At 40.3% G+C, this 13,100-nt stretch overlaps 1 pseudogene; it reads left to right on the forward strand.

The window, feature by feature from the left end:
- Positions 1 to 2,989: 2,989 nt before the first annotated feature.
- LOC148932245 (uncharacterized) lies at positions 2,990 to 4,130 on the forward strand (annotated as a pseudogene).
- The last annotated feature ends 8,970 nt before the right edge of the window (positions 4,131 to 13,100 follow it).

A 13,100-nucleotide genomic window follows, 5' to 3' on the forward strand; every position in this document is an offset into this window, starting at 1 on the left:
AAGTCATCTCAAACATTCAAACTTTTGCATAAATGAAATATCGTAACGATTGAATTCCACATTAGTACATTACACATTTCAAATATTCGAATACCCCGGGTGTCTCTAAGGATTGAACCCTAAGAACTCACATTGAATACACGAAGATAATGTACACAAAAATTTACATAAGAATATGTTCTATCTTGACACTATATTTTACTAGCCTATGTCCTTATCCTTCATAAACATGTCGAAACCAAGTCCCAGCTTCTTGAAGCGGCTAAACTTCATGCTTATATAGGTAGCTCCTTTATTCTTGCACCTTGATATACTTGGATTTTACATGGTTTTAGAGGGTGGTTATGTATGAATTTGATCATATTTTGTCTATTATTGGACATGTTTATATATACTTCTCTATTATATTGGTATGTTGACCATTTTGTTAAGAATGTGTAGAAAAAGGTACAAAATATGTGGATGTGCAGTAGCCTTGCTTTGAGACAATATTTACTGGAGATTTTGAGATCCAATCAGCCCATAATGCATATCAATCTCTTCGTCTTCGAAAGAGCTTCGCATGGGTATCTTGCACACCTCAATCGGAGTTCGGTAGAAGAAGTTATGGTCGTTACAAGAACACTGCGCTATCCAGAAACTTACACCCGGCCGGGTGAATTATTACACTGTAAATTCACCCGGCCGGGTACTGTAGTTCTGCGGGAAATGGCCAGAAAGGGGTCGAAAATGACCACCCGGACGGGTGAATTTTGCTCTTTATAATTCCACCCGGCCGGGTACGCTATTTTGGCGTATTCTTTTGGCAAAAATACGATTTTTGATGGAAGATTAAAGGGAAAACGCCTAGGGTTCACATCCATTCAACATCTACCGCCTCCAACACTCACACACACCCCCAAGAACACCTTTGAGAGAGAGAATTGAAGATTGAAGACTTCCAATCGAAAGATTGAAGTTGCAATTCCATAGATTCATTCTCACATGAGTATCTTAATCTTTTCTCCATGTATTTAATTGAATCTTGTGTTTTAAACATGGCTTTTGTGAAGAACATGAGTAGCTAAACACCTTTTTGTAGAATTCTTGGTGAAGATGCATTAATTTCATAGTTTTTATCCAATTGATTTTGTTCTTACCTTGCTCTTGTAGTTATTTGATTATTCTTGGGTTTATTCCTTTCAATTGCTTGATCACCACTTGATTGTGTAGGATTGATTAGATTAATCGGGAGATGAAATAATCAATCTGGAAATAGGAATAGTTCACTCCTTAATGCAATAAAACTCGGGAGAGTTGAGGTTTTGAGTGAGGTCTTTGACATAATCGAGCTTTTGGGAGTTAGGGGTTTTAGGATTAGAAGGGGACTTCAATCTTAGCACCTAATCTACAGGATTCTCACCTCGGGAGGGGGTTTAATCTATAATTGTGGTCGACTTAGTAACTCAAGAGACATCAAAAGGTAAGGCAATTTAATTGGATAAGAGCTTGAAATTGTGCATCGGATCCTTGAGTTCTACCATATTATCTTTTCACTCCGTGTTTATTTGCTTTTATTTATCTATTCGTTCATTATATGCTTTCCGTAGTGTTAGAAAAAAACCAAACCTTTCCCGATTCTCTAGATAGTAGTCAATATTTGTTCGTGGTAGTTAAGTTGATACAAATTAGTCTCTGTGGGATACGATACTCTTGCTTGCTAATTGCTACACTAGCCCCGTACACTTGCGGGTATCACTTGTGTTAAAATAAGTTGAGTCAAGTTTTTGGCGCCGTTGCCGGGGACAATTTTGTGTCGTTAGAGCTTAATATCGTGATAATAATTGAGATTACTAGTCTAGATTTTATTTGCTTTATTTTTATTTTTTATTTTTGAGTTCTCTAATCTTGGTGTTTCTTTTCTCAGGTTGTATGCGACTCGCTCTCAAGGTCTACCTTTAGAACCCATTGATCTCGAGATCGAAGCATCCAACAGGAGGAGGAACGCTCAGAGGAGGTTGAACCAGAGGATCTGCGTATCTTCACCGGGTCATAGGCGTCCACCCTCCCCCGTTCAGAGAACTCCAGTACCTACTCTTTCTCCACCTTCGTCACCTATACAGTACGAGCGTAATTCTCCAATCTTAATGGAGAACGGGGAGGAGAACAACAATGAGAACCACAACAATGAAAACAACAACGAGGATCCTGTTATTCGTCAACTCCGTGAGCAGATGGCCAACATGCAGAGGCAGTTAGATGAGCGGAACGCGAGACCACCAGTTCAGCCCGTGCAGAATCTGTATGCATATAGACAAGTTGCTAATCCACCAATCAATAATGCCGGGATTGCGGCCAACAGCTTTGAGTTAAAGCCGGGATTGATAAACAGGGCAGAAGCACATGCATTTGGTGGAACAGGTTCGGAAGATGCCAACAAACATTTGACCAAGTTCATACAAATCAGCAACACGGTGAAGGCTAATGGGGTCTCCGACGATCAGATTCGCCTCAGATTGTTCCCTTTTTCTTTGAAGGATGATGCTAGGGAGTCTTACGATAGCATGGATCCCAACTCGGTCGAAAGTTGGGATGCAATGGTTGAGCTCTTCTTGGACAAATACTACCCACCGAGCGAGGCACTCAAGCGCCAAGCTGAAGTTATCTCTTATGCAATGCATCCTCAGGAGAATAATCACGAGGCATGGAAGAGATTCAAATACCTGATGAAGAGATGTCCCAACCACGGGTTAAGCCCGGGGCAACAGATCGTAAATTTCCACAGGGGAGCCACTCCGGAGGCAATACGCGAGTTGAATATGAGTGCAGGGGGATCACTCCTTAAGTTGGGAGAAGACGATGCATTAGAGGTGATTGAGAGGGTAGCCTCCAACGATGATGGGTGGAAGAATGAGAGAAGCAAATCCTACAGGGTGGCATCTGCATCTGATTTTGATAGGATGGACATGATGTCAAGCAGCTGGACTTCTTAACTAGCAAGCTTGGTTTTATGGGAACAGAGCCATCCGGGCTCAAAAGTCGACAAGGGGTTGAAGATGTGAACTACATTCACCAAGGTGGCAATAATGGAAACTTCAACAACTACCACCCCAACCAAGGGGGTGGTAATTACAACCACTATGGGAACAAGGTGCATCCCAACTTGTCTTACGGGAATGCCAACAACGCTCTGCAGCCACCACCAGGATTCCAGGTATCTAATGGCCAAGTCAAGGAGCCGAAGAAGGAAAAGCTTGGAGAGGTGTTGATGGCTTTCATGAAGCAAGCGGGAGATTGCATGACACAATCTAATCAGAGGCTGGACAAGGTAGAAGCAAATGTGGAAAGTTTGAACATACACATGAAGAGCATCGATACTCAACTCAGTCAGATTTACCAAGCTGTGGGAACTCTACCCAACCCGGGGCAATTTCCTGGCAATACAAGCACTGATCCCGTCAAACACAAAGAGTGCAAAGCCATCTGTGCAACCATTCAACCCAATGAAGTGGAAAAAGAGGTTGGTGAAGAGACTGCAGAGGATAATGTTGTTGAGGAAGAGACGAAACAACCTGAACCACCTCGATTGGAGCCATATATTCCTAAGATACCGTTCCCTAGCCGAATCAAGAAGAAGGTTGTGGATGAGAAATTTGAAAAATTGTTGGACATCTTCAGGAAGGTGAATGTGAATATCCCACTAGTAGAGACTCTGCAACAAATGCCTATGTATGCAAAGTTCCTAAAAGACGTGATCTCCAAGAAGAAAAAGTGGGTGGACTACGAAACAGTGAGCATGTCGAAGAATTGCAGTGCCATAATTCAGAAGAAATTGCCGGCAAAGCTTAAGGACCCTGGAAGCTTCAACATATCATGTGTCATTGGTGATGACAAACACACGAAGGCTCTGTGTGATTTGGGGGCGAGCATCAACTTGATGCCCCTATCCTTCTTTAGGAAGATGAAAATCGGCACTCTCAAGCCGACAAGAATCACGCTCCAAATGGCCGATAGATCCGTCACCTATCCTGAAGGGATCATAGAAGATGTGTTAGTGCGGGTAAATGACTTTATATTTCCCGTTGATTTTGTCGTGCTTGACATGGAAGAAGATAGGAATGTGCCGCTTATCCTTGGTCGACCATTCTTAGCGACGGGGAAAGCATTGATTGATGTTTCAAGGGGAGAGCTTACCCTTCGCATGGGCACCAAACACCATATCTTGTCCATCTACAAGGCCATGGGGAGTCCTAAGGTGGAAGAGCTTGCTATGAAGAAAGAGTGCAAAGTTGTGAACGTTGTACAGGTTCAAAAGGGTCAAAGGGTAAAGCCCAAGGTCGAGAATATTTCCTTACCACAGTGTCTATTTGGCCCATGTGGTGGATCAACTCATTGCAAAGGAAGACAGAGAGAGCCCAAGAAGACGAAGGAAGAGGAATCAGGAATATCGATCACAACGAAGTTAGAGCTCAAATCAAATGATAACTTGGTGAAGAAGACTTGGTGGAAGAAGAGGTTGGCAAGAATGTATCAGCTTGAACACGAAGAAGAAGCCAACATCCCCATTAATGGGGAGGTGAAATGATGAGCTTATTAAAGACGTCGAGCCAACGACGATAACCAAAGGTACTATAGGGGAGGTAACCCCTAGTAGGTAACTTTTAGATTATTTTTTCTTTAGTTTGTCTATCATATAAGTCTCCCTTCTCCACCAACTTTTCAAACTTATTCTTTGCATAACCTTGAATAAGTTTGGGGGGGTGATATGGTGGATAGTGAGCCTTATGAGGTATTTTACTGCTTTATTTTTGTTTCAAATTGATTAGTTATCTTTTGTTGCTTTTATTTATCTTTTAGGGTAGATTTGTTTTGCTTTAGACCTCTGTGAGTTGTTTTGATTTTGGTTGTTGTGGAATTGAATTTGAACTTGTTTGAATTCTGGTTTCTTGGGGTAAAGACTAGTTGTTAATGATAAAAACTCCATCCATCTTTTAAGTTATCATGGTCTTTGACTTAAAAGTTTGAGTAATAGGTGCATAAGTAACGAATTGCTTGTTTGCCTTGATTCATGCTATTACCCGAGTGAGATTTGAGCCAAAACTTAATTTTTTGTGTGGTTTTATCATATGCTTGTTTTTGTTTCTAGAACTTGTTCCTAATCATATTAAATCTACATAGTGAATGTGAATTTAGGAGATGACGTTAGGCATTCTTTGTTTTCCCCTTCACAAGTGTATATTTTTGTCTTAATCCCTAGTTAGCCCTCCTAGCCTACAAAGTATTCCAATGTCAAATAATTGTTGAGTAACCGTCAAAGTGATAAGCCTACAAACTTGGAAGCACATACGGGGCGTTGTAAAAAAAAATGGAGGTATAAGCTAGACGAAGTCTAGAGGAAGAAAAAAAAAGAAAAAAAATAATAATAAATTTGTGGAGGTATAAGCTAGACGAAGTCTAGAAAAGTTTTTGGTTGGGTTTCTAAATAAGTGGGGACCGGATGGGAGGAAGAAGTTTGACAAAGTCTTACTTATCTGAGATTTGTAATGGGAAATGGTGTTTTGTTGGGAGTTGTATGATACGCCCGGATTTTGCACTGTTTTAAGGCCATTATTTGGTCCGTTTTTGTTATCAAAATCACTCTACATGTCCATTATTTGCATATTCTATACATTTTGGTATTTTGACGTGTTTTGTGAGAAATGTGCATATTTGAGCCGAAAAGGGGAGTAAAAACGCATAGTCTGGAAATCTGGAGTCAGACGGCGACCGGCGACCGCCGGCGTCCGGCGGTCAGAGCTATGTGGCGAATCCGACCAGCCCTAGATTTGCTCCAAGATTTACCAAATTTTGAAGATCTTTTCCTTCTATGATGAGGAATAATCTTCCCCTATAAATAGGACCTCAAGCTTCATCAAGAAGGGAGTTTTTTTTTTCCGACACACAACAAAGAACACATTCATAGAGATCAAAAGTTAGAGTACTTCAATTGTGCAAGGAGTTGAAGAAGGATTTCAAGAACATCAAGAACGACAAGGATTCAACCTACGGGTTTTATTTGCTTTAGTTTTATGTTCAAATTGCTTTCCCTTCAATCTATGTTTTTAGTTTATTCAGTCATGTGTAACTAAACTCATAGGATTCTAGGGATGTGTTAGTAGCAACTTTGGTTATACAATTCCGTTTTCTATTTAATATCCGTTTTGTTTTTACTTTGTTTCTTCCCTAAGTTAATCATGATGCTTCATAATTGAGTGACACAATTATGTATGATTCAATACAACTTGCTTCATAACTGTGACAGAGTTCTAGCGAGTTAGATCCACTTAGTAGACACTACAGTTAGCTTCCTTTAATACGACACTGTTAATTGAGAGTGAGGACTTTTCAAGGGTCTTAGGAGCTTTTTGGAGTTACGTGTTAGGATTGACAACCCTAATGTTAGTAATCAACGTTTGTATCGCATGAGCATAAGCTAGGTGACTCGTCCTTTCAAAGTATTAACTGTGCTAGGGTATTGTAGTTTGGAATTTGTATAACCATAAAGCGAAAGCACATCCCTGGAATTCCGCTTATCTCTATACTTTTCTCTCCGTGATTTGGTTGTTTTTAGTTGTTTACTGTTTTTAATATTTACTGTTTTCAAAAAGTTACAAAAAATTCTTGTTTCTCCAGATAGTAATTGAGTTCTAGTAGAAGATAGACACTTTGTGTACATCTTCCCCGTGTTCGATACCCGGTACTAACCTTTTGCTATACTATACCTACTCTGTATACTTGCAGGTATTTATAGTGCAAATAAAAAGTGCATCATGTTTTTGGCGCCGTTGCCGGGGAAGACAATTCACTTTGGAGTGATATCTTCAAACGGATAATTTTACTACTTTGGATATTACTGCTTTCAATTTTTTTTTTATTTTATTTTTTTATTATTTATTTTTATTTTATTTTCGTTTTTATTTTATTTTTATTTTTTTTTTTATTTTTTTTTTAGTTTCTGCAGGTTGTGCAGATTTACGTATCTTGTGGAGAAAATAAGATGGCGGAGCCTACCAACCACGATCTTATCATCGCCCTCCGAAAGGAGGTGGAAGAGATGCGAGCAGAGAGAGCTCGGGCAAAAGCTGAAAAAGAAAAACGAGCAAGGGAGGTAGTTCCAGTCTTGAATATGTTTAGTCATGGTAACATTGTGGACATTCCTGCAGGTCCGCGGATAGAGGCCAATAACTTCAAGTTGGGGATACCCTTAATCAATAGGGTTGAACAAAATGCCTTCGCAGGAAGAGATAATGAGGACGCGAATCGAGATCTCACCAAGTTTGTGGAAATAGCTAATACAATCAAGATCAATGGTGTTGATGATGATATTGTGAGGGTAAGACTTTTTCCCTTTTCCTTAACTGATGCTGCTAAAGAATGGTATGATTGTCTGTCTACAGATAAAACCACCAATTGGAAGGATCTAGTGGTACTCTTTCTCGACAAGTACTATCCGCCTGGCACCATCCTTAAGCTTAAGTGTGAGATTTTTCAATTCATGCAAGGATCCGATGAGCCTCTATATGAAGCTCTCGCACGTTTCAAAACTCTCCTCAGCAAATGCCCGAACCATGGTTTTGGAATAGACCATCAGGTAGGAATCCTTTATAATGGGTTTAACGAAAAAATCTCTAGTTTATTGGATTCAGGGGCGAATGGGGGATTCTTGAGGAAAGGAGGAGTTGCTGCTATGGAGGTGATAGAGGAATTAGCTACCAACAGTCGGGGTTGGTCCAAAGAGAAGCACAAAGCTGAAAGGCTAGATGCAGTGAAGAGACCATTTGGGAATGAGACATCTCAAGAATTGGCATCCATCAGAGCAAGACTTGAAAAATTAGAAGTTACAGGCAAAGAGGGGAATGTCATCAAAGATGTTAAATATGTCCAAAATGGGGGGTTCAATGTGAGCAAAGAAAAAGGAGTGGAGCCAAAAATGGGCATCCAAAAGATCTTGGAGGTGATGCTTGAGGATAGAAGAAACAATGAGGCCAGGATTGGATTTATAGAGGAGAGAGTGAACAACCTCGAGCAAGGAATAAGTACAATTACCACTGCCGTCATGAACATTCAAACTCTAATGGACCAAGTCCACAAGAAACTTGAAGAAGACAAGGGAAAGGCAGCAGCACGAGTGGCGGACATAAACAAGAAGTGGGTCGCAAAGCAGAAGAAGGACGAAGGCAGCACCTCCGGAACGAAATTTGAGGACTGCCCGACACCCAGCGGACCGCCGCACACCCCGCGGCGGGCCGCCACTGAGCTAGCAGAATCGTCCACTAAGCAGGAGCTCGTGCGGCACAACGGGATTGTACTCCCTTTTCAGCCAAAGAGGAAGTTCAAGCTTGAAGAGCAGTTCAAGCAATTCCTTAACATGTTTTGCAAGGTCCATACTAACATTCCACTTGTTGAATCATTGCAGGAGATACCAAAGTATGCAAAGCTACTAAGGGAGGCGGTAATGAGGAAGAAAAAGCCGACTAAAGCCGACCTTAAGCTACCGCATCATTGCAGCGAGATCAACCAAAGGAAAGGGCAGTGAAGCAAAGAGATCCGGGCCAGTTCATCATTAGGTGCCGAATTGGAGAAGGAAAAGTTGATAAGGCCCTCTGTGATTTGGGAGCAAGCATCAACATCATGCCGCTGAAGTACTATGAAAAGCTCAACATCGGGCCACTCAAGACCTCGGATGTGACCATAAGGTTGGCCGATAACACGGCCATCAAAACGGTGGGTATGATTGAGGATGTCTTGGTGAAGGTAGACGATTTCATCTTTCCTGCCGACTTCATCATTCTTGATATGAAAGTAGACAAGAATGTACCTCTAATCTTAGGCAGAGATTTTCTAGCCACATGCAAAGCTCTTATTGATGTAGGTAGAGGAGAAATCACAATAAGTGACCATGGAGGAAAGTCGACCTACAACATCGAAAGCGCGATGCTTAAGTATGAAGAGGCGAAACATGCTAAGATGGAGCATGATTGCAGGGAGGTCATGGTGACCGATTTGTCTAAGCCTTATGATCCATTTGGAGGGGAAGATCCTTCTAACCCTACTATTTTCATTGTTAACACTTTACCTCAAGCTCCTAAAAAGGGCGAGTCTAATCCTACTAAGCCTATCTTGCAGGAAAAGCCCAAGAAAAAGAAGAGGAAGAAGACTCCACCTCAAAATGACCCTGAAATCTACGTGATCAAAACCTCGAACGGAAACTTCAAATGGTGGAAGAAAGTTCTCAACAAGTTGGTTCCATTCGCGGTGGCAGAGACTAAGATTGTTGGTACAAAGGCATCCCAAAGGAATCCTCACGATGGGGGATAACTCATGAGCTTGTTGGGAGGCAACCCAACCATTTTTGAAATTTTTTTGTTTAAGTTTTTAATATCTTTTTGGTTTCGGTTTATTTTGTGCTTTGCAAAAATTTTCGCAGGTTCTGACCTCTCCGTGGCGACCGCCGCAAGCTCTGCGGCGGTCCGCCACCTGAACGCTGGAAAGCTTCTTTGACGTGCGGCGACCGCCGAACAGCTGCGACGGACCGCCACCTGGGCACATTTTTCCAGCGCGATTTTTCGAAATTCTTCGAATTTTTGCCCCGCTCAACCTCTACGCGAAATTTTTCAGGGTACGTTTTTGTTTTCAGTAGTATACTCACGCCCCTACCGACTCTACAAACTTATTTTACACTTTGTTGTAAATAAGTTTGGGGGGATGAAGTGGTGGACCGTGAGTTTAGGATTTTCTTTTTGTTTTTTGTTTGTTTTTGCTTTAATTTTCCAAAAACCCGTAGGAGATTCTTGTGTTCAAAAAATGTTTTCTTGAATCCATGTCATGAACATAACATGAAGAACTTAGAAACACGCATGCTTAGGGACACATTAGACCGAGTTGCCAATGATATTACATTCCATCTATGTTTAAGTGTGGCTTAACGTTTTGATATGATGGTTGGGTGAAAAGGTGCATAATTAGTGAATTGCTTGTTCGCCTTGAATCGTGCTTTTACCTTGTGAGATTTGAGCCTTAAATTCTTTCTTGTTTGATTTATCTGTATGCATGTATATGTTTCTTGAACTTGCTCCTAGTCTGCCTAAGTTTACATAGTGTTTAAGTTGATTTAGGAGGATGTTAGGCCGTCTTTTCTTAGCTACTTTTATATCCAAAATTTTCGACCCTCTCAATTTTTTCCTTTGGAGCCAATTTTGAGCCTTTAAGCCTTTTCTTTGGAAGCCAAAATAAATGGGGGAACAATTCCTTGGGTTAGTATAGTTTTTGTTATCTTCTTTTGTAAAGGAATTGGAGAGATAAGGAGGAAAGTATAAAAAGTAGTGTGCTTAATATTAAGAAAGTACAAGTTGCGAAATTGAGAAAAATTCCAAACAAAAAAAAGAAAAAAAAAAAAAAGAAAAAAATGTGTGAAAGGTTGTGAAAAAAAAAAACGAAGGATTGAAAGTAAGTTGAAGGAGAAAAATAAAGTGTTAGAAGTGCCTTAAGTTTTAGAAAAGTGGAGTCATCTTAACTCTACTTGGGATATTTTTATATTTGAGTCACTTTTTAGCCAAATATTCCTCACCTACCAAAGAGCCTACGTTACAACCGAAAAAAAAGACCTTTCGGACTTTTGATGCTTAATCACATTGAGTAGAGGAGGGATTAGACCTTGAGCAAGCCTATGGTAAACTTTGCATGATGCATGATTTGAGTGATTTACACTTTACCTTTATACACTTTGAGAGTGAGAGAAAGAACACTTCCCATCTTTGGAAGTTTGCCACATGTGAGTGCTTGAATTCAAGGTGTTCCACGAGTTAGTAATGAAAGTGCACTATTAAGCCTTGCTTGATTTGATTGTGTTAATACATGCTTAATCTATTCTTTCATCTTTTGAGGCAATTATGACGTCTAGTCCTTGTGCATTCCGTGCGTCTATTCTTGTGTCTTTAATGTTTTGTTCGAGGACAAACAAAAATGTAAGTTTGGGGGAGTTGATACGCCCGGATTTTGCACTGTTTTAAGGCCATTATTTGGTCCGTTTTTGTTATCAAAATCACTCTACATGTCCATTATTTGCATATTCTATACATTTTGGTATTTTGACGTGTTTTGTGAGAAATGTGCATATTTGAGCCGAAAAGGGGAGTAAAAACGCATAGTCTGGAAATCTGGAGTCAGACGGCGACCGGCGACCGCCGCGAAGTTGTACGGCGACCGCCGGCGCCCGGCGGTCAGAGCTATGTGGCGGCCCGCCTCGGAAATTTACGCTAGGAGAAGAGTCTCGCCCGGCGACCGCCGGAGGACATGTGGCGGTCCGCCACCGAAGGGTCAGAGTCTCTGGACTCCAACGCGGCGACCGCCGGCCAAGGTGCGGCGGCCCGCCGGAGAAAGGCGGCGAATCCGACCAGCCCTAGATTTGCTCCAAGATTTACCAAATTTTGAAGATCTTTTCCTTCTATGATGAGGAATAATCTTCCCCTATAAATAGGACCTCAAGCTTCATCAAGAAGGGAGTTTTTTTTTCCGACACACAACAAAGAACACATTCATAGAGATCAAAAGTTAGAGTACTTCAATTGTGCAAGGAGTTGAAGAAGGATTTCAAGAACATCAAGAACGACAAGGATTCAACCTACGGGTTTTATTTGCTTTAGTTTTATGTTCAAATTGCTTTCCCTTCAATCTATGTTTTTAGTTTATTCAGTCATGTGTAACTAAACTCATAGGATTCTAGGGATGTGTTAGTAGCAACTTTGGTTATACAATTCCGTTTTCTATTTAATATCCGTTTTGTTTTTACTTTGTGTCTTCCCTAAGTTAATCATGATGCTTCATAATTGAGTGACACAATTATGTATGATTCAATACAACTTGCTTCATAACTGTGACAGAGTTCTAGCGAGTTAGATCCACTTAATAGACACTACAGTTAGCTTCCTTTAATACGGCACTGTTAATTGAGAGTGAGGACTTTTCAAGGGTCCTAGGAGCTTTTTGGAGTTACGTGTTAGGATTGACAACCCTAATGTTAGTAATCAACGTTTGTATCGCATGAGCATAAGCTAGGTGACTCGTCCTTTCAAAGTATTAACTGTGCTAGGGTATTGTAGTTTGGAATTTGTATAACCATAAAGCGAAAGCACATCCCTGGAATTCCGCTTATCTCTATACTTTTCTCTCCGTGATTTGGTTGTTTTTAGTTGTTTACTGTTTTTAATATTTACTGTTTTCAAAAAGTTACAAAAAATTCTTGTTTCTCCAGATAGTAATTGAGTTCTAGTAGAAGATAGACACTTTGTGTACATCTTCCCCGTGTTCGATACCCGGTACTAACCTTTTGCTAAACTATACCTACTCTGTATACTTGCAGGTATTTATAGTGCAAATAAAAAGTGCATCATTGTAGTATGTGGGTATTTGTGCTTCTTATACTTTTCAGCCACTTAAGCCTAAATTTTCCCTATCGTCCAAAGAGCCACGTTACAAACTTAATAAGTCCTTTCTAATTTTAGATTCACATTCACATTCTAGTAGAGGAGATGTTTGATTTGGAACAAGCCTATGGTAAACACTACTTGTATTTTGATTTGAGAGTATTATTTCTATACATACACTTTTGAGAGTGAGATACACATACACATATCTTGAGAGAAGCATGAATCCAAGGTGATATACGAGTTAGTAGTAAAAGTGCACTCGACGGCTTGACTTGATAGAATTTGTATTGTGATATGCTCTTTTATTCCATACTCTTTGAAACAATAATGATGTCTAAACCCCTTTAAATCCAAGTCTTCTTTTAGTTCTTTTTCTTCATTGCTCGAGGACTAGCAATTATTTAAGTTTGGGGGAGTTGATATACTTGGATTTTACATGGTTTTAGAGGGTGGTTATGTATGAATTTGATCATATTTTGTCTATTATTGGACATGTTTATATATACTTCTCTATTATATTGGTATGTTGACCATTTTGTTAAGAATGTGCAGAAAAAGGTACAAAATATATGGATGTGCAGCAGCCTTGCTTTGAGACAATATTTGCTGAAGATTTTGAAGTCCAATCAGCCCATAATGCATATCCATCTCTTCGTC

This window comes from Salvia hispanica, chromosome 2 (genome assembly GCF_029641045.1).
Source record: "Salvia hispanica isolate PSC_SH4W2 chromosome 2, Shi_PSC_v1, whole genome shotgun sequence".
Classification (NCBI taxonomy): Eukaryota; Viridiplantae; Streptophyta; class Magnoliopsida; order Lamiales; family Lamiaceae; genus Salvia; species Salvia hispanica.